General features: G+C 41.0%; 1 protein-coding gene and 1 long non-coding RNA gene across 7 annotated transcripts in view; one reads left to right on the forward strand and one right to left on the reverse strand.

Annotated features, from left to right (window-relative positions):
• Positions 1–24,316, forward strand: part of AZI2 (5-azacytidine induced 2) — a 1,028,525-nt gene that overhangs the window by 876,881 nt on the left and 127,328 nt on the right. Inside the window, exon 1 of one of the 6 annotated variants that reach the window (XM_049799293.1) lies at positions 13,429–13,432. The exons of the other annotated variants lie outside the window; for them this stretch is intronic. The gene's annotated coding sequence lies outside the window, so the exon portion shown is untranslated. Of the gene's footprint in view, positions 1–13,428; positions 13,433–24,316 lie in introns of those variants that run through there. 6 annotated transcript variants of the gene reach the window in all.
• The window catches only part of LOC126038096 (uncharacterized), a 44,334-nt gene continuing 22,577 nt past the window's right edge, over positions 2,560–24,316 (reverse strand). Inside the window, exons 2-3 of the long non-coding RNA XR_007505903.1 lie at positions 5,279–5,316; positions 2,560–2,925 (exon numbers count right to left, since the gene is read on the reverse strand). This is a non-coding gene — a long non-coding RNA (uncharacterized LOC126038096). The remainder of the gene's footprint in view (positions 2,926–5,278; positions 5,317–24,316) is intronic.

Raw genomic sequence — 24,316 nt, forward strand, 5'->3', positions numbered from 1 at the left:
GTCCAGATATAAAGTGTTACTTAAATATATCACTGAATTAACTAACTACGCCTGTAACTGATTCACAGCGAAGCTCTGTTTTCAGCAGAATTTATAGAAGAGATGCAAGCCTCTGATCACTGCTAAACCCAGCCACAAATCAAAGTCCTATGGCATATGGGACCAATCGATCTAGCAGAGGTTTGCTGCTGGAACACTCTGCAGTGCATGATCACAGCCATTAGCCAAACCACTTTTCACAGGGCTTTGCTAACTCCAGTATTGCCCTGCTCTCCCTTGCAGATTTGCCATGCACCCATGCAGATTCACTGGTGTTTCTGTATTACTTCTAGGATCCAGAACACACCCTACTATTCTAGAAGTCCTTCAAGGCCTCCTCTTGCCTCAAAGCCCTCCAGAATTTGAATTCCCTTCTTCAAGGAAAGCAATGGCCAGGCCCAACTGCCATGAAGGAATTCAAGATTTTGATACAGGATGGGAACTGGGAATCCAGGAAGGACAGGAAAAATGAGCAGGACACAGTGTCTTCCATGATCTCTGCTGGACCAAGGAGGCAGCTCTGTCAAAGAATTTTATTTAATTCTTCTACTCTGAGGAAAGGTTACCTGGATGCTGTGTACCTTTGAGGATGAACGCTAGGAAAGAACAAGCCAGAATAACTCCACTGACTCAACCAGCGTTTGCAAAAAAGGAAAGAAAGGAAGAAAGAAAAATGTATGAAAGGGTACAACTTCACTTCCATCATCTTGGAGGGAGAGTCAGAGAATACTGAAACCATACCAGAGGCCAATATGACAGCAGGGTTATTGTAAATGATAGCCATAATAAAAAATGCAATACAATTACAAGGAAGCACTGGTGTTATTACACTTTAGAAATTAAATTCCAGCACTGAAAAAATCACAGGCAAAGACATACTCTGAAATCTATCAGACAGCTCTCACAATAACAGCTGTCCTCGGGGCTCAGTCCTTCCTTGCCTGAAATCAGAGTCTGCCTCCTTTCCAGTTTCAGCAGCCGCAGGACTAGGACCTTGGCATCTTTGTCCCATGTTCATATACAGTCAGCGGGAGGAACTGCAGCTGCTTTCCCCTGGATCCCTGTTCTGCACCTTGTTTGTTCAGAAGTTCACAACGTTATTGAATGTCTCATTATTGAACCAAATACCACCACACTGATTGAAATGCAGCTCAAAAGTAAGGATTTCTTGTTTATTTAACCCAAAGTATACAGCATACAGAGCAAAAGGACAAGAACTACGACAAACCCTATGTGTGTGATTCCCCCTCACAGCTGCATTTCATCATGTCATCCACCCTATGGTCACTGTCTCTGGGTTGGGAATGTAACTCTGCTCCCAGGATGCTCCCCATTTGCCTGTCAGTTCAGCGTGAGGGGTGCTAAGTAACCCTCCTTCTTCCTTACACCAGCATCTTTAAGGCTTTAATATTCTGTTTGATCTGTTTGAGGCTGTGGGAGGAGTAAGCAATTTTCTGTCTGGCTTATTAGCTAGGTAGGGAATACTCCCCAATAAATATATTCTGTTGCATTTCCTTTAGACCTCTTATCCATGCCATTGTTCTGCCTTTTTTTTTTTTTTTTTAAGACTTTTTTGTTTACCTTTACACATTCAGGCAAGTGGATATAATGCAAATAACCCGAGAGCCAATGTTATTTATAACATTACTGCACAAAACACCCTCATTCTCCCCACCACCCTTTTACTCTATAAAAATATACAAGAGTAAACAGGCACTACATAAAAAGAAACGCAGGCATCCAGTGTTAAAACTGAACAGCTAAGAACTTAGCAGCAAAGATAACCTCACCTCCTTGTGAATAATGCCTTGCTATTTAGACTGGTTACAAGATGACGCACCGTACTGCAAATACTATGCTGTGGTATCAGCTTTTCTCTACAATCTTCAATACAAGTCTAGAAGATTATGTATGTGGAGGCCAAACAACCCATTTGAAAGATTGAAAGAAAGCAAATATGTTTGAAAATTAAGAGTGTTATAAAAAAAATCATACAAATCAGAATGAAAATGCTGAAGCATAGACTGTGTAATGTGAAAAAAATGACATATACTTCAAAAGGCAGGATGTGACTTCACATGAAAGGAAGGAAAAAAAGTAATTACTGTAGCTGAACAGCTTTGTCCAACTTTCTGCCCAGACCTTGTGAGCAGAGAAGGTTCACATCAGTTGTCTTTGCAGTTTCTTTGGAGGTACTGATAAAGGGGTAACAGTGTGACTTAAAGTAGAAACATCAAATACTCAAATCTCCTGCTCACCACAGATGAGGTGTATCGATGGTTAACAATGTGGGCTTCATCTTTGTGGAGACTTAGAATATTTTCAGAGCACTTGGCCAAAAGTCCAAACAACCCTGCCACCAGGCTAAGAAGTGAAGAGGCACCCATCTGCTTGTTTTGTGTTGTCTCATGAAGAAAATCTTTAGAAGAATTTTACAGGGAAGCTTTTAGAGAAAATAAAAATATTTATTTTTTTCCCCTACTGTGGATTTCTGGGTTCACACTGACATTTGACTGAGCAGTTACTTAGCATGCTGTACACCATATTTCACTTACAACAACAGTGGATACAGTAGAGTTCCCTTTTTCCCCAGAAGATGACAAAAGGGTATATTTTTCATAGAAAGTTATATTTTTTCAAGGTGGGTTTTTTTTTTTTTTCCCAAGGCTCAAATGAGGGAAAATATGCTTGGAAGGAAGGATCTATGGTGAGAGTGACACTGAGTCTGGAGGTACAGAATTTTTTTTTATGATACATTAAATACCCTACCATGGTCAAACAGACAGACACAATAACATTTATATGTGCAAAGGATCCACAACCATAGGTCTGCCACCTCCTCTAGAATTTGCTTCAGCAGCAGATTTCATAGTCATTGACAAGCATCTGTAAGACAAAAGAATACAGAACAAGTGTTAGCAGAGAGACACTTCTCCCATCCACAGCTTGCTGCTCAACAGAATTTGCAAGAATCTTTAACATTTATCAAGGATGACTAATTCATCTTCCTGTCCTGCACTGCTCTATGATCAGCAGATGAAGGAGATCTGATTTATCTGTGATCTAGGTGTTCCGCAGGAGCAGCGGGGCTATCCATGAAGACACCCATCAGTACCCAAACCTATAAAAGATTGAGGAAGTGAAGCAGCATCACACTCATCACTCACATTCAGCAAGGCTACCCTCCATTTGGTGTGGAAAGTGGGTGTTTCTACCCATCTGTGCAGATGTACTGAAAGGACGTAGCATTACGTTTTGGGATTATGTTACTCATGTTGTTAATGGCACGCTGGGGAAAGGTAAGACAGCGAGCGTGCATTTGTAATACACCACCTAGCTCGCCAAAAGGAGCAGTAAAACCTTTTAAACAGACAAAACAGCAAAAACAATTAAGGAAACTCCTTCAGTTCAGAGCTACCTGGGGCGAGCACATGAACTGGCATACAAGCTGCCTGGAGGCCCTGGAGAGCAGTTGCTGAATTAGCAAGGATTGAACGACTAATTGGTGATTGTTTATCAAATAATACTCTAGTAATTCCACTGTACTCTAAGGGGGAGGGAAGAATAAAGCTATTTCAGTTGCCACCACTGTGAACTTAGCATATTTCTGAGATATGTAAGACATATTCTTCAACTCTTTTAAGTGTCCATATGCAGACTAGACAGAGGCTGGCAGGAGGCACATTTATAAGTGCATTTATTTCAAGTGCCTCTGCTAGTTCAAAGGACTCAAACATAAACAGTTGTCTAAAAAAAATATAGATGTGTTTTGGAAAGAAGGAGGAGAATTTATCACTTCTGAGGTGGGAGGAAGGCATGGCAAATATGGTACTAATTAATATAAAGCTTTCTCCTTCCATGCTACCCCCTTGTCCTCAAACACGCAAAATCAAGAGCCTGCTCTGCTCTGCCCTCTCTATAAGCTTGGCACGTACCTCCTTCTCTGTCTCCCTCGCACTCTCTCTCTCTCTCCATAAAGGGGCATGAAATGAGAAATTTTAGCAAGGTTTCTTTACAGAAGAGAGGCTTGGCTTCAAGCCCAGTATACAGATGTGGGAGGGAGCCTTCAAAGAGAGACTCCCTCAGCGCTGCCCAAGAAAGTGGTAATTCTCACGGTCCGGAAGCAAGGCTTTCTGGGACTTACCATCTCAAGCACTACCAGTAGTACCTAGTCCCTCAGAGACAATAAATGCCCAAGGAGAAAAAAAAAAACATCTGCATGATGCTGCCTTTAATTTTCTCAGCTTGAACTTTAGGCAAAGTGACAAAAGTGACTGCACGTTGAGAGGGACAGTTAAAAAAAACCAAAAACAACAAAAGCAACCAAAAACAAACCCACAAAAAACTTGTGGCAACCCTGGATTCGTTATTTACTTTTTACATACCATGTCCAGTTGTATGAATTAGCTAATTTATACTGAGGATTATTTGTTGTCTTTAGCTTCAGATAGATTATTTCTTTTCAGCAAGTCCTTGTAGACTCTTGTAATGGTTTACTGGTATAGTTATACAAGCATAGACAATTTACACTAGCAAAAAATCCTTTTGCTGGTACAGTTTTACAACATTTCCATGAGCAAATTAAGTTGTCCAAGAAAAAAAAAATTCTTTTTCTTCCCCTGGTGTAACTTCATGTATATACTAGGGCTTTTGCTAGCATAGCAATGATGGCAAAAATATAATAAATCCCTTCCTGACAGCTGTGCCAGCAAGACTAAAGCCTTCATCTCAATGAGACTGGACTACTTCATATTTCAACAACATTTATATTACAAACTTTTGCCCTCACAGCACAGTGCATCCTTCCCAATTGCCTGGCTTTGTCTTGCTTCCTGCCCATACTCTGGTAACCGTGAGTCTGCTAAGCAACCTTTACAGTTCAAGTATGCAACTGTATGCTCACTAAGACCACTTAAAAGGTGTTTATTATATATAGCTTCAAAAAAAAATTTCTCTCCATCATGCAGACAGACATTCCACAATTTCTGATGGGCCCTCAACCCCAGCCTACAGCCAACTCTAACCCAGTTCTTGGTACTGCAGTAGTAAACACCGTCCCACATGGTTGCAATGTAGGTTTGCTTTAGTTATGTCTTTCCCTCCTGTTTTAAAATGCACAGCAAAAATCAAATGCACCTAGTTTCCACAGCTGTACTTCCACTTTGAACATATCAGGAGGTAAACAAAGCAGCCAGCTCTTAACTGACCCTTTTTCTGTAATTAAGAGAGAATGTCTTACCATGCCCAATGAAATCCAGAATGTTTCAGTGCAGATGCCTGGAAAAGAGAAAAGAGTCTTTAAAAGACAGTCTTTTGCTCAATGAAAGTCTAACTCTGAAAAAACTATTGCCAGCATAATTCTATAGGTTGAGTTAAATAAATAAATACTTATCTGATTAATTGTTGCCTGGAATCCATTTGTGCTTGTATCTCTTGAGTTAGAGGCCATATTAAAAAAATGCACAGGAGATTTGAAATCTGAGGACAACCTAAAGCTTGATTCTAAGAAGGCTCAATGCACCAGTACTTTCCCATGGCGTGGGTGAGACAGGTTTAGTCATCAGGTGTGACAGAGAGCAGTCTGTTGCAATCCAACATTACGTGGAGAGCCAACTAGAAAGCAACGTATTTAGCACGTACACTGCACACATTACAATACCCTCAAAGAAAAGAAAATCAGGTTTCAATACGCAGGTTTTATTCAGGTCAGCTGCATTTCAGTCTCTGAAAAGCTACAGCAAGTGCCTGGATACAAAGATGTTCACAATTTGTAGATTATCACCAGACATCAACATCACTGTTATTCACAGGTGGGTGACATACTAATGTGCTATGTATAGCTATTAAGACAAAAAGACCCTCCAAAAGTATTAAAATATCTTTGCAAATTAGGACTTTACCCGGTAGACATTTCTGTTCATCTCAGCCTTTTCTTTTTTAAAATTCTTCTGCCTCTCTCTTCTACAAGGACACTCACTGAAATCCTTCCACAAAAGCTCAAATTGATTTTTAAGGGCAGGAGCTTCTTTTGTCATATGTTTAAACAATACCCTGGCACAAGGTGAGTCTAATTACACAGGAACAGCCAGACACGATTGGCTCAGAGACTGAGGAAGTCAAGAATCCTATCACGCTCACAACTTACACTTTTTCCTCCTCTGGCGAGTGCAAACAGCCGCAGGACCGTGCTCCCCCACCCCTGCAGCTTCCCAACCTCTGGGCCTCCCCTCCTCCCAGCAATCTCTGGCGCAGTGATTCCCTGAACCAGAACTGCATTTTTGCGTACAATATCCCCCAGGAGAATGTTCTTTAAGGGGTATGTCTAAATACCACTGTCAGCATGAGAACTTTTGGCATCTACAATATCCCAGGGCAATTTCACAGCTATAGGAAGTCCTTTTTGCTAGTTTTAGAATTGTCACCCAACCATTCACTTGAAGCTGCTTGGCTCCCATGGTATGGGAGAGTGAACAGTCATTTTTCTATTTGCTTTCTCCATGCCACTTTAGAGTTGATAAACCTTTGTTTTCTTCCTGCTCAGATAGGAGGTTGAAAATCCCCAAGTGTTGTTTTCCATATGGGAGACACTCCACATCTTTTGCCAACATTTCCTGTATCCTCTCCCCCTCTCCTACATCCTTTCCAAAATGAGGGAGCAAGGATGCAATATTCAAGTGTGCCATGCATTTATACTGTAGCATAAAGATCTTCCGTTTTGTTCTAGACTCCTTTACCAATAATTCCTAGAATTCAGTTCTTTTTTTTTTTTTTTCCTCTTCTTATTCCTACTGCACATTCAGCAGACATTTTTACACAATTATTATAACCCAAGGTTTCCTCCCAAGGGGTAGTTTAGATTCAATCGTTGTGTATTTCAGTTTAGGATTGTTTCTCCTCCTCTGCACTATTCTACATTCATCAACATTGAATTTCAACTGCCAGATCACCCTTCAGTCACTCTGTATCATGAGGCTGCTTTATCTCATTCTTCATCTCTTTCAGGACTATGCTGAACAGCACCAGACTCAATAGGGAGACTTCACTGGTCACTCCACTCCTTTTTTAAAAGCTGGCCACTTTTTCCCTAACCTTTATTTCCTAAACTGAAATGGTGCTTAATGCAAGTAAGGACCTTGCTTCTTATCGCATGGCAGCTTGATTTCATAAAAAAAATTTTAAGAGGTATACATAAAAAAAACACCTTAGAAAATTTGTTTATTTGACTATAACACGAGCACAAACATTCTGAAGCTCAGAAATCTCTGCCACTGTCCAACCCTTCTTTAAAGCAACTCTCATCCTTCATATACCAAGCTTTTATCTTCTTCTTAAAATGACAGCACATGTACGTATACCCTTGAACAACTTCTCCCCAGCCACAGAAGCTACTCGCCCCCTGTGGGGAATGTGTCCCTCGCCTTTGAAGAGGGCTTTTCTCACCATGTTTTCTTTAATCACAGTGAACTGCTAAACAGGAGGGCCCATTCCAGTCCCTTAGGATTACTAGCAGTTATGTGCCGCAAATGCCTCATTCCTTCCAGGATGGTTAAGCCAAGGTATGTAGCAGGAGACACCAGCTCTGCAGATCTTTTCTGTAGCGTCCATCTGGAAAGACTTTTTCCTGTTCTTTCTTATTTTAATAAAGCTGCAGCTCTTCTCTCCCATTCTCAGGCCTCTTGTACACATGCATAGGTTAAACAATGGTGCATGTTCTTTCATTGACTGAGCTATATTTTCAATGACATGTTTACACAAACCTTCTGGTTTTGAATGTCATTCAAACAACGCAACACCACATATGGTTTCCCAGTGTTCAAGAGTAGCTCAAAAGTCCCAATTTAGACTCTGAGGCCCACCAAATAAAAAGGAATGTGATGCATATGTTCCTAGATCTAGCTTAGCAAATGTAGGCTAGAGGAAGAGAAATACATCAACCCTCGTTAACGTAATATTACAGTAGATGAATAAGTATAACCTTCTAAATAAAAATAATCGGCTCAAATGTAATGCCAATAACCCTTCAGGGGACTAGAGCTGGTGAGTACCTTTGAGAATAATAAAGGAGGCAATTCTTATTGCATGCATGCACTTTAACTAGAGAAACCCAATATGAGAAATTTAATTCAAATTATTTGAATAAACCTGGCTACCCTTAATCAGCAAACAAAATGCACAGGTGCGGCAAAGTACAAAAACAAAAGAACTACAAGTTTCAGGCAGCAAGCCAACCTCAGCAAAGCACAACTCCAGGATCACTAGGACAACACATGTGGCAATGGCTGTGCTACAACATGGAGCTTCTTTAGGAACAGGACCTCTGCCACATTAAGTACGGTCCCACGGCACACACCAGCCCTGACATGGCTGGATGGTCATTGCAGTGCAGTGCAGTGAGGTGCAGTGGATGGAAAGGTGTCTGCTCAGGCCCTGCATGGCCCCTTACCAGGCTACTGTACCGGAAGCAGTAAATAATTACTCCTAAGCAATAAAGAGTCAAAAAAAGTAAAACTTGAAGAAAATAGATATTGGTAAGATTCTGATTCTGCCTTCTCCACCAGAGCTCTGCCCGTTGCAACCTTATAGTACTGAAGTAGCTGGTCCTTTCTCTTCCTGGGAGACTATTCCAGTGACTGGTCAACACCAGAGTTAAAGGAGGCACTTATTCATTACACACACCCTCTCGATTTTTCCAGGGCACCCAGTGGAAACCCCAATCTTCCCTTTTCAAGGGCATAAACACTGTGGGAAGAGAGCAGTCAACCCCCTGCCAGCCCAGACAGGACTGCATCTCCTGCAGCACACATTGCTTCCCTAGGACATAGTGCAGCAGGGAGCCAGGAGTGGATTCAGCCCAGCTCATTCACCGTTTAAAAATTAATGGCAAATGCAGCCTCTCTAGCTGCAGATAAGTCACCCCAGAGACCTCTGTAAACTAATGTCAGCCCTCCAACTCCTGTTCCTATTACAGCGTTAATCTTTGAGGTTCATCCACGCACCGGTAAATGCTTAAAGCAGCCTGTTAGCTCTACCAAAGGACTGATTTTCACTCAGATCACATACACAGAAAGGTAAATGCAACATACCAATACGCACATTCCACTATCAAAGAACGACTTAGAAGTGTCAAATTTTTAATATCACATACTTACTTACTGACGCCTGCCTTAGTAGGCATATGTAACCTAATACTGTATTTTACTGATATTGCAGATGGTATAACCAATCTCCTAAACTCTCTACACTCTCAAAGGATTAGTATGATGTGTAGAGCAGTTTTAGCTTACAAAGCACTACTTTAGTGTGTAGGGTTATTGATTTAACTTAGAAATTCTGCTATATAGTGTAGTTTTACTGATTTACCTTTTACAGTAATGTAAGAATATCTTTTCTCCCCTAAAAACTTTGACACACTTCATTATCCAATACAAAATATTGCTCTGGATAGGATTTCAGAGCAGGCATTCAGTAATCAAAATTATGGACTTTTTGAAAAATTTGCTGTGTTGCAGGGCTCCTCCCTCCTTACTCATGTCTTTTTTACTAAATAAACCTGGCGTACCCCCTAAGCTTTCCAGAAATTTCTCAGAGAAGCACCTGCAGCATATCCCTTCCCCTCTTCCAGCCTTAAGCCTTTGAGTCAGATGTGTTTTGATATCAGACAGATACTGACACAGAGGAAAGAGTTTTACCCCCCGTCTGGAATACTTCCTAAACGTGCTGATACATTTTCCTTCTTCTCAGCCATAGCAGTCATTCAAGCCTCTAGTCTCCTCTCCTCTTGAATGCTGCAGGAATCTCCTGTGTGCCATCCCCAGTCCCAGCTCACACTGTTCCATGACATACAGAAAGCTGCAGCTGAATAGTAGATACAAATGACAGCAATAAGATAATCCTGTGACAACGCCAAAAACTTGTTTTGAAAGCGCATTTTAAAAACAAGACCAAACCCCAGAACCGCTACCAATGGCATTCTTTTCTAGCTTTTCTTCACGATCAGCTGTCTCTGCAGCCATGCGACTCTTAATTCCTACCTTCTACCCTGCACCAGTCCTCTTTCACCACTCTTCATAGAAGTATATTCTCTTCTGTTAATTATTCTATATGTTTAAATCCTCCTTTATTCTGCTGTTAATCACTCCCTTTCCCCTGCCTCTGTTTTTAATTTCTCTGCTATTAAATGTGATAAGTGCTTCAATTTTACCTTGTGATGACTTCACATGGCACAAGCCATTATCAAAAAGAAGCCTAGAGTGTAATGTCAGTATCTATACTTCCCCCCTTTTTTTGCAGATGTAGAGTTACATAGATAGTTAAAGTTGTCAAAAAGTTCACCTAGTCTGTATCCTGAAGTATACCAACTCACAATATTTTTGTACGTTCAATGAATTATAGTCTTTAACTGTTTTAATCCAAAACCTACATATTAGCCCATTGCCAGTATCCAGTGATATGACAACATATGACTGTAGTAAGGGCTTAGGCTTAAAAATCAGTTGCTGAACATCTGTTGATTCACATCAACTGGCCACATGTAAATTTTTTTGGCCTATGACAAATGCAGGATAATTCACATTAGCTTAAAAAAAAAGTCTTGCCTCAAGGAACAAATGCCGTACAGTTATATCCCACTCCAACACCACAAGCAAATAGTCAGTGACAGGTAAGAATTACACAAAGGTATTACATTAGTCTCAGATATTTTACCTTGTTTTACAGTGTTTCCTCATCTTCACACTTTAAGATAATATTATCATAATATCTAGGCACTCCCAAACTCCTAGTGTGCTAAAAAACATATTTGAGTTTGTATCTAAACCTCTATTCTGCTAAGGTAAATAAAGCACTGTGATTTCAAAAGGTACATAGATCATAGACAAACTGGTCTAGCAACCAAAACCTTCTCTCTCACACAATGACAAATTGTGCCATTCCAGCAGCTATTTAGACCTCACTGCCTGAACTTACACTGACCCGAAACATACCCATTCCTTCATTACCCCAAGCTTTGTGCCATGTGTGGCATCAAACAACTTATCTTCTTCCTGCTTAGACCACCTCCAGCAGTAGTTTTCTTTTCAAAGGGGAAAAAAAAAAAAGGCAGACTATTTAAAACGGACTGATATTTATGAAGTTAAAACAAAACAGAACAGCACACCCCACTCTGTTCTGTATTTTTCAGCAGCACAACATCCTGCGGTGGCCTCAGCCAGCTGGGCTCTGTGACCCTCTGAGTGATCCCTTGAGTGTGCTCCCATGTTATCAAGCAATGAACTCTCTGTCCCCAAAGCCAGCAAGAAGTTTGTCACAGACTTCAGCTGGGAACAGGAACTGGCTCTGTCATAAGAAACCTTGAGCTAAATAAAGCAGCAAGAAAAGGCACAGGCGGGGAGGTTGGGGGTGTCAGCTCAGACTACCATGGGGCACAGCTCTGCTTGTTACCAAGGTTACTTGATACTTCCTGATGTAAAATTTCATTTTCAGTTGCCAATAACTGCAAAACTTTGACCCTCTTGAGTGGGAATCTAGGGTGGAAATGCATTGAATATGTGCCTGATTTGGGGTGGAAGAAAAGGTTTCTAGACATAATATTGCAGGCAGTTTTGAGAAAGAGGTTACAGGGAAAGGTGTGGAGGGGAAAAGGTCTTTTCCAAGAAAGGCTCCCCACTACCTCCCAGCTTTGGGTCTGACAATAAATGACACAACAAAATTTGCCCTTTGTGTCAGGAATGTGTCTAAACAAAAACTGACCTGAATTTGGTCAAGTTGTAAGTCCTCAAACAGAACAGAAAAGAAAAACTCCAGTTCAAAAACTGTCAATAAAAATGTATTCAATTTTTAGCTGTTTTAGCCGATAAGCTGCTTAGGCAATTTCAGCCATTCCCTCAAGGCTCGCAGCCCTTCAGGTTTGCTCCACCCTGGGGCTGACTGGGACTTTTCCTTGGAACTGCAATTCCAGTGTGCTAAATGCTGCCAGATCCAGACCTCTAAAACAAAAGCATGGATACCCTCTTCCCACATGAGTGTTTTCCCAGCCAACATCCCCTGTGTGGTCCAGGGAACATGGAAGAGAAAGTTTTCAGAACCAAACATAGTAGGGACAAAAGCATCAGGCTGCAAAGTTCAGGGAGAAAGGGAAAGGGACAAAGTATGTAGGTGGGGAAATGTCTGCCTAAGCTCCTAATCACTGGCCTGGAGAGGCTGAAGTAGGAATGGATGAGAGATGGGATCTGACAGTCAGGGAGACTGAGATCACTCACAAGTCTGGCACTGAAATTTGGCAAAGAAAACCATGGCAAGGAGTCAATATGGTGTAGAAAAGTGAGCAAGAGTCACAGCTCTGATGATCTTGGATGCAGAAGAAATGCTGAGACTATGTCCAGGGGGTACCAATTGGCTGAGGTATCTTTGGAAAGGAGCTCAGGCCTCAGGTGCAATGGGAACAAACCAACATGGCAGAAAATACCAAAGTCCAAGCAGAGACAGATCAGAAGAAAATCCATGATCAGGGGACTTTGTGTGGCTGAGCCAAGAATTGAGATTTCTGTCAAATTTCTGTTGAGGTGAATCATAAAGCAGATTGATACTCCTTCATGCCAGCCTGTGGGGAAGATTCTTGTTGGCCACCAGTTACTCCACTAGCCCAAGTGACCCTGCTTGGTCTGGTGGACAGGAAGAGCTGTGTCTGTCAAGAGCTGTAGTCTGTCCAACAACTTAGAGGTGCACATTTCACACCATATCATTAATTTGTTTTTTTGTAAAAAGTGATTTGGCAGGGAGCAACTTCTTCCCCTGTGCCTCTCACATCATCTGCTCTGTTCCTGTAGGTTTGCTTTAAAAGATTAGATTCGGTTACCTACAGCGGGACCCATCTCTATGGTGCCTCACTCTGTACTCATCTACCTTCACCTGAAGCTCAAAGAGAGTTAGGAAATTCTGTTGTCTTTCTCTTGCTGGGAAATGTGCACATTGTCCTTGCATAAAGTCCTTGCACTGTGGAGGAGATGAGAAAAGGGATATTTTACATGCTTGAGAAATAGTTATGGCCATATTTAACAGTACAGCCTCCTTTCCCTCAAAGATATTTTTAATCCTAATATCATACAAGATGATCACTCGTGCACTAAGGTAAAAGCTGATCTGAGCAGCCTCATTGACTTAGGACAACATTCCTTCTCATGAACAAGCACAGATGGTATTGTTCTGGGATTTGTTCATGAAGTTATTTAAAACATAGTGATTTCAAGTTTTACATGGCACCTTCCGTCAGTTACTTAAAAAAAACTTTGCTAAATAAAATCTGTAAGCATCATTACAGATGAGAATAACAGAGCCCCAAGAGAGAAGAGTATTTGCCCCAGGTCCCCATGCAACCCAGGAGGGGAGCTGGAAGAGAAGACATAACCTCCTTCAGCACAAGCCACCTGTATGGGAACAAAAACCCCAGATCCAAGATTATTTAATTCATGGTGACACGTGCCCTTCAATAAAAGGGTTGAAAAAAAATCTTGATCACTGTCATAGTTCATGAACTTGCACAAAACTTTCCAGTTCAAAGCACAAAGTAAATCTGGCATATCTGGAAACATGACCCTGCCTCACCAGCCACTTTGAGAACTATTAGGTCATTTCTTTCCTGCAAGGATCGCTTCATTCAGACCCCAGTGCCACTTCATTCCCAGTGCTACACTGGTTGCATGGCTGACAAAGGGGAAGACTGTTCTTGCTGAACCTGTAGTATCTCAGAAGCTTGATCACCTCCAGGGGATCTTCTTGCTTTTCCATTACTACTCCTTCCCCCTTCAGATGCTGCTTCTTGATGTTTGCCATTCAGCACAGATGCACTGTTTGTTGCACAGGAGTTGGGCCAGCACAAGCCATTTAGCCTGGCAGTTTGAAGAAAAAATGTTAGAATGCCTTTTACAGAAGAACAAACATTGACTCGTGTTAGGAAATGTCACTTGTGTGATGCTCTATTTTGCAAGACCACCATGGTTGCACTGCCTCACTCTGATCATCCACATTAATATTTGAATACTGGATGACAACAGTTGAAGATTAATTCCAGTAAGTTATTCATGCCTGGAGGTTCAGATTTCCAAGCAAAAGCATGTGGGCTAGACTATGGCATTTCAACACAGCCCCAAGGAAAGTGCAGTGGGAAGTCACCCAGCCCCAAGAGGGTCAGATAAGCTTGTACCTTTGTAAAATAATCCCTCTCCCTGCTTCTCTGTACCCATAACACTTCACTGCAGGAGATGATATGCCAGGGGCCTTTTCTTGCTCCCAGCCAGCAATGCCAGACAGTATGTTTACAAAAGGGGGTGTGGACATACTCAACCTTGTATCCCTGTTGGAGAAAGATGCATCATTTATTTACCCAGGGAAGCAAAAAAGGCCATTCTCAGACAAGCCTTCCTTGCAAAAGCAGAATGTGTTTCTGTGACTGATCAAGTCGGGACTGGTTTGGCCCTCCACATTTATTTCAGTGCCACACTTCTTACATAAGAGTCTTGGAAGCCGAGAAGGACTTGAGAACATGACAGTGTGAGAAGAGATACTGTCAAAACAAAAGCATGAAGACCTATGCGGTGGAGAGCCTCTTGAGAATGCTTTCTGCCACAAGGACAAACTGTTTTCCTTGGATTGGTACTGATGCACATGGAGCATGAAACTGATGCCCGGGAGCATTACTGGAAAGCCAGGGCAGAGGGGTTCAGCCAGTCAGCACCTGACCCTCTGCAGAATTAGAGCCAAGGAGTGCCTGCCTCCTACCACTAATTGTCTCCTAAGGTCTGAGTAATATGAATAGCAGTGAGGTTATTTGAAATATTACATATTTTTTTCCTGAAATCACCATTATACACAAATTTTTCTTCTACCTTTTTTTTTTAAATAAGGAAGGAGAAGTAGCCTACTTTTCAGAAGTGCCCAGCAACCCCAGCTCAACACCAGCAGCATCTAAGGGTGTACCTTCAGCATGCAGAAGGCCACTGAGGACGGGACTAGAAGATATTACTTGCTGATTCCCACCTTTGAAATGGAAGTTCAGAACTAGCAAAAAGAAAATCTCTCTACTATTATATTCAGTACTACCAAAGCACTATGCAGAAACCACCAAGACTTCCACCCCACTGGGTCTTAAAACACATGAATCCAGCTATTATTGTCTGGCTGTCTTGAAACTCACTGCCTGACATCTCCATATAACACATAACAGAATATGAAAATGTTGGGTACCTATTAATTAAGAGATATGCAAAGTGGTACAGACTGAATTCTTTAATATACTGAACACTAGTTTAATGACTGAACCTGTGTTTATGCTAGCCAGAAGTTCATACAGAAATCACCTTGAAACATATGGCTTTCAGTTTCCAAACAGGGACAAACTACAATAAAGCAACTATTAAAAGTAGCTGCAAGTTCTCTACTGATTGGTACTCAAAATCAGAAAGGTTTTTAAAATAACTAACACGAGTGTGAGAAGTTTTCTCAGGCTAAATATAAACAGTACAAAACATTGATCTTTTAGGGTCTCTGGAAAAAAAAAAAAATTCCAAATTTAATATCCTCTCCTTCTCCTCCCTTCTATGACCTGGGCAGAGACAGGAGACATTTACAATGATGTGTAGTAAAGTCAATTTTTTCCATTGCTTTGCAGTCACGTACACCTCTGTAAAATGGACAGAAAAACACTGCCAGTGGAAAGACACAGAGACTTTCTGGTCGGTGCCTTTTATCCTGTGCTATTTTACAGCAGCACGGGCATGAAATCGGCTCACTCTGCTCTCATGGATCATTACAAAAGTCCAGGTCAACAAAGATCAGGCTCCTTGTCTAAACTGTGAGTGGTGACCCTGATGCCAGGATTACTTCTCTCAGTCTCAGGCCTCTCTGTTTCCCTTCCCGTTCTGCTAAGGATGCACTGGACGGCAGCAGCTGAGATTCACCACCTTCTTCTGGCTCCCTCAGGGCTGAGGAGCTGGGGGCCCTGCTTACATGATGCCAGGCTACTCAGCAGTGCCCAGTGCCATGACAATTTGTGGGGTTGCAGATACCCCTGCCTCTGAAACACACAGTGCTACGCTGGCAAGAGGCTGCTGGTAGTGATTCAGTGTTGCTGTCTGTTGAGATTACAGGAATTTGTGTTTGGGTTGTGTCTGCTGGCTGCCACAACCACTCCAAAGATTTCCACTGGGTTTAAAAAGCACCCCTTTCACATCTATTAGCCAGCGGCTGAGGTTATTGCAGCATATTATCCATGTTGTAAAGACAGTTTTATGCAGCTACAAGTTACTCAAGATCACCAACAACACCTCAAGGAAGCTAGGAAAAAAGAAAAAAAAAAAAGGAAAAACCCTTCAACCCCTAAACCAGAAAACCATCTTCACACCATTAAGATGGCCATTTTAGAGGCTCCATTTTAAAAGCAGCAAGCTCGGGATTTCAGCCTGAGATGCAGACAGCGTTGCGATGACAAGTTTGCTCCAAATTCAATATAAAAAACACTTACCAGAGGGGGAAAAAGGTTCAGACTATAGAGCAGGTCAAGTAAAAGGATTGTGCAAAACTGAAAACACCTGCAAGGTGGGGCACATATGGAAGATGTGCTGACTATTAAGGAATAGACAGAAAGAAAAAGGGGCTTGGATTATGGCTGGAATAAAGAGCTGTCTACTGCCATGAGCCAGCATCTGAGACTGTGAAACCTGCTACAGCCACATTCCAAAGCAAAGAGCATTAGACGGGGCTGAGCTTCGTCCTCATGGCTTCGCAGAGAAGGGCACAGGAACTTACTAGAGAGAGACCGGTGCTTTTCCATTTCATTTCAGTCCTTCCCAGTTTTCAACCTACACTTCCCAGCAAAGAGCTTGTTCAGGTGTGAGCAAGCATTTGTGAATGTGTTGATAGTCGTCCTCAGGCTTCCTTTAGCCCAAATCAAAGTAGGGCAGAGACAAGATCACTCTGAGCAGATTGTGAATAAAATACTGAAAAAGAGAAAAGAAAAAAGAAGAAGAAGAAGAAGATGAAGAAGAAAAAAAGATTTATCTAAACTACACAGGGGGAGGCAGTGAGCTAACTTAATGAGTTGGGGTTTTTTTCCCCTAAAATTTTGCATAAGAATCATAAGGAGCTATCTTAAGGAGCTAATAAGATAGGGAAAATTCTGGAAGAACAGCTGAAAAGATCTGGTTTTACAGCCTCTCTTCTGTATTATTTTTTCTTAAAATAAAATTTGCTTTAATAAAATATTAAATATTATAAGCTATTGAAAAAACAATGTGTTAAACATTTGCAAAAAGCTCTATAACAGTGTCTTTCCAGAGACACACCTCAGGGCCAGCTGGGAGCTGGCTGTGACAATTCTGATGCTTCCAAAGGAAGCGGGAGGGGGGCAGACAGCAGTAACCCACTTGGGGTAGCTTTCAACTTTACTCACTTTTTCTAAGTAACAATCTCAAGAATAAAACTTAGGTCCATTTCCCTTTACTGCTCCATGTAGGGTTTCTCCCCTCTACCCCCAAATACAGTCCCCCAGCACATTTAGGTCCTGATTCTAGCTGCCCGTATGTGTAATCAAGTCCCCTGATAGTCAATAAAGGCATGAACTAATAAATAGATAACTAGGTCTGAATATTTTCATGATCCAATTCCACCCTGGCTCTTGCTGCATTAATCCATGCACAAATGGCCTTAAAGCATAGGTGATTAACACTGCCTGAAAACAGACATACTACTTCTGTACTTCACAGCAGTCAAGCATCTGAAGATGCAGTGTATCCTTTCACATTAACTGAGGCTCCTACTAATCAGAAACCCAATGGAGCAGTACTATTGGAAATGCCACTTGATTAGTCTGTGACTCAAGGAGAAGAGCCTTATTTATTACTACAGCAAAAATTCTCATTAAACTGTATTTTTCAGTAAACCTGAGACAAGCTGATCACCACAGCTTTTTAGCTCATTCTGTTACAGTCTTAGGCAGCACATCAAATACAGTGTTTCCCAAAGCTGGTTGGAAAGAGCATGCAGAGCCTTTTTTACCTTCTCATTTTCCTAGTATAATGAAGATGGAGATACAAACATTTAGGGAAAAAGTGAACTAATATTTTCCCCCTTTCCCACATTCTTACAAAACTTCACTTTGGGGGAAATTCAGCTTTGTTTTGGAGCTGCTCTCAGAGACCTTCTTAGAACAGATACAATATTCAAGATCTGGCAAGTGAGAGGTCACATAATGCAATGACTTCAGATAATCAGATCTGCAGAGTTACTGAGACATCAGCATGTTTGTCACTGTTTCACAGGAGCTTAAAGCACATAAACAAAATCAATTCCAAGTCCAGAATCGCAAACAAATATATTGGTTTCCTACACAGATGAGAGAGAGGGAAGCAGTTTTCCCTGAAGCCACTCAGATTTACATCAACAGAACACAGTAACCTACTGTTTCCAACCACTGTAGAATTGTTAAAGGCAAAACATAAATTGACCGTGTTACACTGTAACATAGTCTTAATAAATACAACCAGCATCAGTATCACAGTCTTATCCTACCTACCACTGGTCCAGCCTACCACTTTGAATTTATTATTGAGCAGAGAAACAAAATGTGAAGGTGTTTGTTTGTCTTTGGTGTTAATTGGTAAGTCCGTATTCACCAGCAGGTAAGTCAGTACAAGAACACTTCTATGCATGGTCCTAGTCCATGATGTTCCAGCAAACTTTCTGCAGAAATCAGTAAGAGTTGTGTCTGTGTACAAAAGAGTTCAGCCAGGTACTGTGAGAATTATGGAGTACAACACCTATTCTATTAGAAATAAATGAGCTCATTTACATTTTAATTCTGTGGAATAAGCCACTCTCAACAGGGCAGTTTGCTAGAGTTACTGCAGACATACAGAAGTTATAATCTTCATCATAAATGCACATTACAACAAAAATCTCATCAGAGAAACCAGAGAACCAACAGACATATTAGAGAAACTGCCTGTCTGGGAGGTCCCTCCAGATCTTCATGAACACAGTCTCTTCCTATACTGCAGTATGTTGTTGCATATTTAAATACCAGAAGAAGTCTCATTAGTCAGAATGGAAGTAAGTACAGAAAATATTGTAGCTTTCATTAACTCTTTGAAAAGATTAACACCATACAGATGGAAATCATACCAAAATATTTAAAGCCATAAACAATTTAACTAAACAAGTTCAAATAAGTACATAACAATAACTACAGAATGTACAGATTCTCCTCTCTCTTATTAAGGGTTTCATTTCCGTAGTCCTTGAAGTAAGAACCTGCCATACCTGACTAGATCACAGGATGGAAAGGCAAACTCCACTGTGTAGGTGCTGCAGTGCACCAAAATACCCTTTTGATTTTTTTTCTCTCTTAGCAGAGACTGCAATCAGGGCTGGGTCAAAATCCGCTTATGGGTTGAGGACTTCATGCCTTTTAGATTCACTGTGATCTTAATATTGCTTATGAGAAATTCAGGTAGTATTTGGCAAATAACTATGGCTCAGTAAAAAAACCCAAACCCCTCAAAAATTGAAAGGCCATGGAATATAGTCTTTATAAGCTATGATTTCTACAGTGACAACCACATGTTTATGGGGTGCTAGTACTTATGACAGAGAGACAGAGTCCTCATTTTAAGTTGCTGCTTTTAGGTAAGGAAGGAACATTAACCCATGGCCTTCATTTCTGAGAAGACAGACCTAATCATTAGGTTGAAACCTATTCTAAGGTTGATTTTTCTTCACTATTTCTACCTGAGCTTGTGTCACTTTATACAGAACAATCATGGAAGCCAAAATCAGAAAACTTCCAAGTCACTCTAACTCTTTCTGGCTCTATGACCATTAGCATTATTGTTTTCATGATGGAAGAGCTTCAGGATAATAGAGCATCCCATGAGAACCTATAGCTCTGTAGTGAGAGCATTCCCAAAATGGGGCATGAGATGGTTTTGCACAAAATGAAGATCTGAGCTGAGGCCAAGCACAATCTAGACCAGGTCTCTGGGATATCCAGTAGTAGGGTGAAATGAGCACTATTTCTTTCCTTCTTCTCTCTCCTTCCCATCTGTGACTTCAATCCTTTGGTTTTCTTTAGAAAACCTCCAGATGAAGTGGGTTTCCTTAGGGCTGAGTATATTTGTTACACACAAGTGATTTCTGTAGAATGTTTTCTTCCAAGTTTCCCACAAAAAAAACATAACAAACTCCTCTTCCAAACCCTCCTCTGTGCCACCCCAAAAGAAGTGAAGAGGGCTAAAACAGCCTTATCCACTGATTCAGCATTCATTATACATTGAAAAATGTGATGGCAGTCAGATCATTTTCAGGAAGCAGTGAATGGGAAAAATGGAGTGGCTTGATGAAATATTTTCCTAGATTCAAAATTTTATGTGTAAACAGAGAATATGGATTTAGCAGTTCTACCCACACAAACCTTTTAAGTACGCTATTGTCAAAGGAAATCACCACCCCAAGTAAATACTTTTTAAATGATTTTATAGGCTCTGGCTTAGAACTGGGGCACCTCAAGAAGGATACCTCGCAACCGCATGCGTATGCACGAGTACCACTGTTATCTTCTCTAACCACGCACTGAAACATGCCTTGTAGCAGAGAGGGAAAAGGAATTCTGTAGCCTACAGAGCAAGGAAAGAGTCAAGATGATTTTGCTCATTCACTGCCCCCCCTCCCTCTTCTTATCATCCTGCAGGAGGAGGAGGGCGATCTATTGATACTGGGTGTAAAGACAGCCGTTCTTCTGATCCAGTGTTGCTTTTGTTAACAGCAGCGAGCTGGTGAAAGAGAACAAATGGTCTCCCCTACATGCATTGTTAGGGTAGGAGACAAAAGAATACCTGGTTTGAATCACTGAGGACTATTACTGCAACAAAGTACAAGATAACGTTTCTCCAGAGGATACAAGACATTCTGAGAGGAGCAACAATGAAACCAGACAACCTTTCCATCATCTTATCAAACTGCTTGGGGTACTTACTGAACAGCAGGGGGAAATAATAGCAAATAGAGAGCAGACACAGTTAATCTTTATACAAAGGCTTTTTGATAAATAATAAAACAGAGTTAAGACTGGCATGGTGGCCTTTGCCAACTCACATTGCTTAGAAGACAGGATATAAGGCAGGCCTAAACAACTTTAAGATAAACAAATACATACGCAACAGGGAAATGTTGCATGAATGCATTTTCTCATTCTCCTTTTTCAAGCAATTCAAGAAGCAATCAAAGCACTCTGAGGTTTGGTATGCTTTTACATACTTTTTTTGACATGTTGCTTTACAGAAGCTTTGTAACAGCCCACTATCAGTAGCTTTGGTGACACTGTATGGTATGTAAATGGAATAGGCAGATCTTTGACATAAAAATAATAATCTCTGGTAAAATTACAGCACTACAGTGTATCATAGCATCAGAACTGTGGAAATATTAATACATGGATCTTTGACAATACAATGTAAGATGTCACTTTGAGCAGTTATTATGCTAATAACGGATACTTATTATAAAACAACATGAAAGAGGTAAGCTATGTGGGTGTAGAAAGGGATATTTAGTATTCAGAAAATGTATTAAAAAGGAAGAAAAAGCAAGTGCTTCATACAGCATCTAATCCCACATTAGGCAGAAGAGGAGTTCCCTGGCAGATGGGTGTCAGGGTACCCTGGGACTTGGATGAAGCAGCGCATAATCTCTCAAGGGAGCACACGTGCCAATATAACTTACAGCATCCTTCGAGCTTCTTTTTGTTACTCAGTGGGCCAAACTGGGACTGAAATCATGAAGGCAGGGGAAAAGTGGCACTAGAGCTTTGAGGATTAGGTAGAAAAACTGCTCATCAAGTTTACCAGGGTTTCAAGAGAACATATTCTGCCCTGTACTCACTGAATTTAAAATAAAATTTTAAAAAATTCTGAATCTAAAGAAGGAAAGTAATGTACCACAATGAGGAAAAGGTCTCATACCAAATTCCCTACACAAAGCAAGCAAACAAGCCAGCATCATGACTGGTTCCATTTAAGCTACAAGAAAGCGTCCATTTACATTATGGAAAAAAAAAATAATTCTAAGACTATGAAATGTTGCATTTAAAGCCAAAGGAAATATTTACAAAAGGTTTGCAATATAAGGAGGAATCCAAGGAAAGAGAGTCTCTGTTGGCCTGATGGCTAAAGCGTAAATTTCTTTGGGGTTTGTCTACTTCAGGAAGGACCAAGTTATGGCTATTCTACATTAACTCTCACCTGGGCCCTCTTACTCTGCACTAAGGCCCCTTTTTCCACCTAATCTGAACTACAGAGGCACTCTGGGAGCAGAATCACCCATTTGGCACAGTGCTACTACACTCTAAATTCAAATCCTAGTTGTGTTTTACAAAAACTCCTTCCATATAACCAAGCCGCATGCACTGTGTTCATGGGCGACTGAAACCATTCCCACCCTTACAAATAGACACGTCAGCCCTGAAACACACGCACTACGTTTGTGAAGACAGAAACGAAGATGCAACACTTCAGACAACAGTCATAAATAAAATTCTTACATGCACAAACATAATCCATTTCAAACAGTAATGTTGGTACTTAGGCTGTAGCTGTTGGAAACATTTGTCTTTCAATATTAAGCCTTGCAAGAGTAATGCTTAGCTGCAATCTAAACCTTAGTGATTTCAGCAGAACAACTAGAAGAAGCTGTGTGATTACTTGTCACAGGTCCCAGTCTGGGAGAATGAAACCTGCCACGTAGCTTGCATGCAGCTATAAGGAACTCCTTACCTCAACCAAATATTGCAGGGAATCATTTGAATTTTACTTACAGTTGCAAGGATTTCCTTGTGCATATTTCTATGCACAGATGCATTTCCAGGACAATTGCACTCACCGCGGACTAGATCATAGAACCTTAATTACTTGGCAATTTTCTGGGTCAACTTTATTCAACCACCCTGCCACCTACCCCCATTCTCCTCCCCCCCCTGTTTCAGATTCCTACATATTTTTAGGGTAGATGTAGGCTCCCTTATAACTTTGTAGCCTTTTACATGGTTTTAGTTACCTTTTGTGGTAGAGGGACGGCAATGGCCACCTGCAAAAGATATTAAGAGAAACTTGGGAGTCTGCAAAGTACATTGAAAGCTACTGCTTAGCAGCACAATGCCAGTAGACAGCTGTGACCAGGCACTAGTGTGTTCAAATTCCTGAAGCCTCACAATCTACAACTCCTGGGGTATGTCCATAACAGAAAGAAAACTTATCTTTTCCCTGCTTTCGATTATGAATTTGATTACAGCCCAACATAGTAAGAACAACATTTGGAGACTGGTAGTTTCTTCCAGTAGAAAGCACTACTGCAGTTATCATCAGTTAGAGCAGGCCGGGAACATGATGAGAACAGAGGGCATATGTGAGAAAGCAGTAAGAGTTTTCCACTATACACGCCCTTTAGAGACTTGCAGACTTGGGGGGGGGGAGTGGGAGGGAAGCCTTAGGCACATTCCTGCTAACCCTCATGATCAAATTCCTACTTTTACAGTATTTAGGTTTTTTCCCTTAACCTTCAGTTCTAATAATCAAGGTATTCTGTTACACTTGCAAATTTCCCTTAAAGAAAGGTGGTGGGCAGAGCATAAGAAAAAGCTTGAAGATTCCTCCAGAAGCTAAAAAGCAGAAGTCATTCATAAATCATTCATGAGTCCTAAGCCATACTCATCATTGGGATCCTGATTCATGATTTGAACCGCGAAGTCTAGCAGAACTGCTGAATTTCCCTTCCCGACAGGTAAACATAACTCATTTTACTCTGTGTGCTTGGGAGCCATGGAAGTTTTCTTGGCATTTTAAGATAAACTGTCCCTTCAGGCTCTAACAGTCTCCTCTTCCCTTCTAATACCAAAGCCTCAATTAGACCATGATTAAAGAGGCTGTACTTAGAGATACTAGCAGAAGGTACAGGTTGTCAGTTTTACTACAGGTCAGGAATTTGTTTCTCTGTGTACTCTATACTTCAGAGTTTAATGTGGCAATACAGTTTACTAACAGGCAAGTCAGATTTGCTAAACAGGATTCAGTCTTGATTATCAATTAAACAGGCATAAAACCATCTAAACAGATGGTTTCTGCCAGTCAACAGAAGTCCTAAGGGGAAGAGAACTCACATTCATTCACAGAAATATCTTATGCAAAACTAAAACAAATCCAACAGAAGATGTGCCTCACATGACGCTTTAAATTCTTCTTTG

This window comes from Accipiter gentilis, chromosome 4 (genome assembly GCF_929443795.1).
Source record: "Accipiter gentilis chromosome 4, bAccGen1.1, whole genome shotgun sequence".
NCBI lineage: Eukaryota > Metazoa > Chordata > Aves > Accipitriformes > Accipitridae > Astur > Astur gentilis.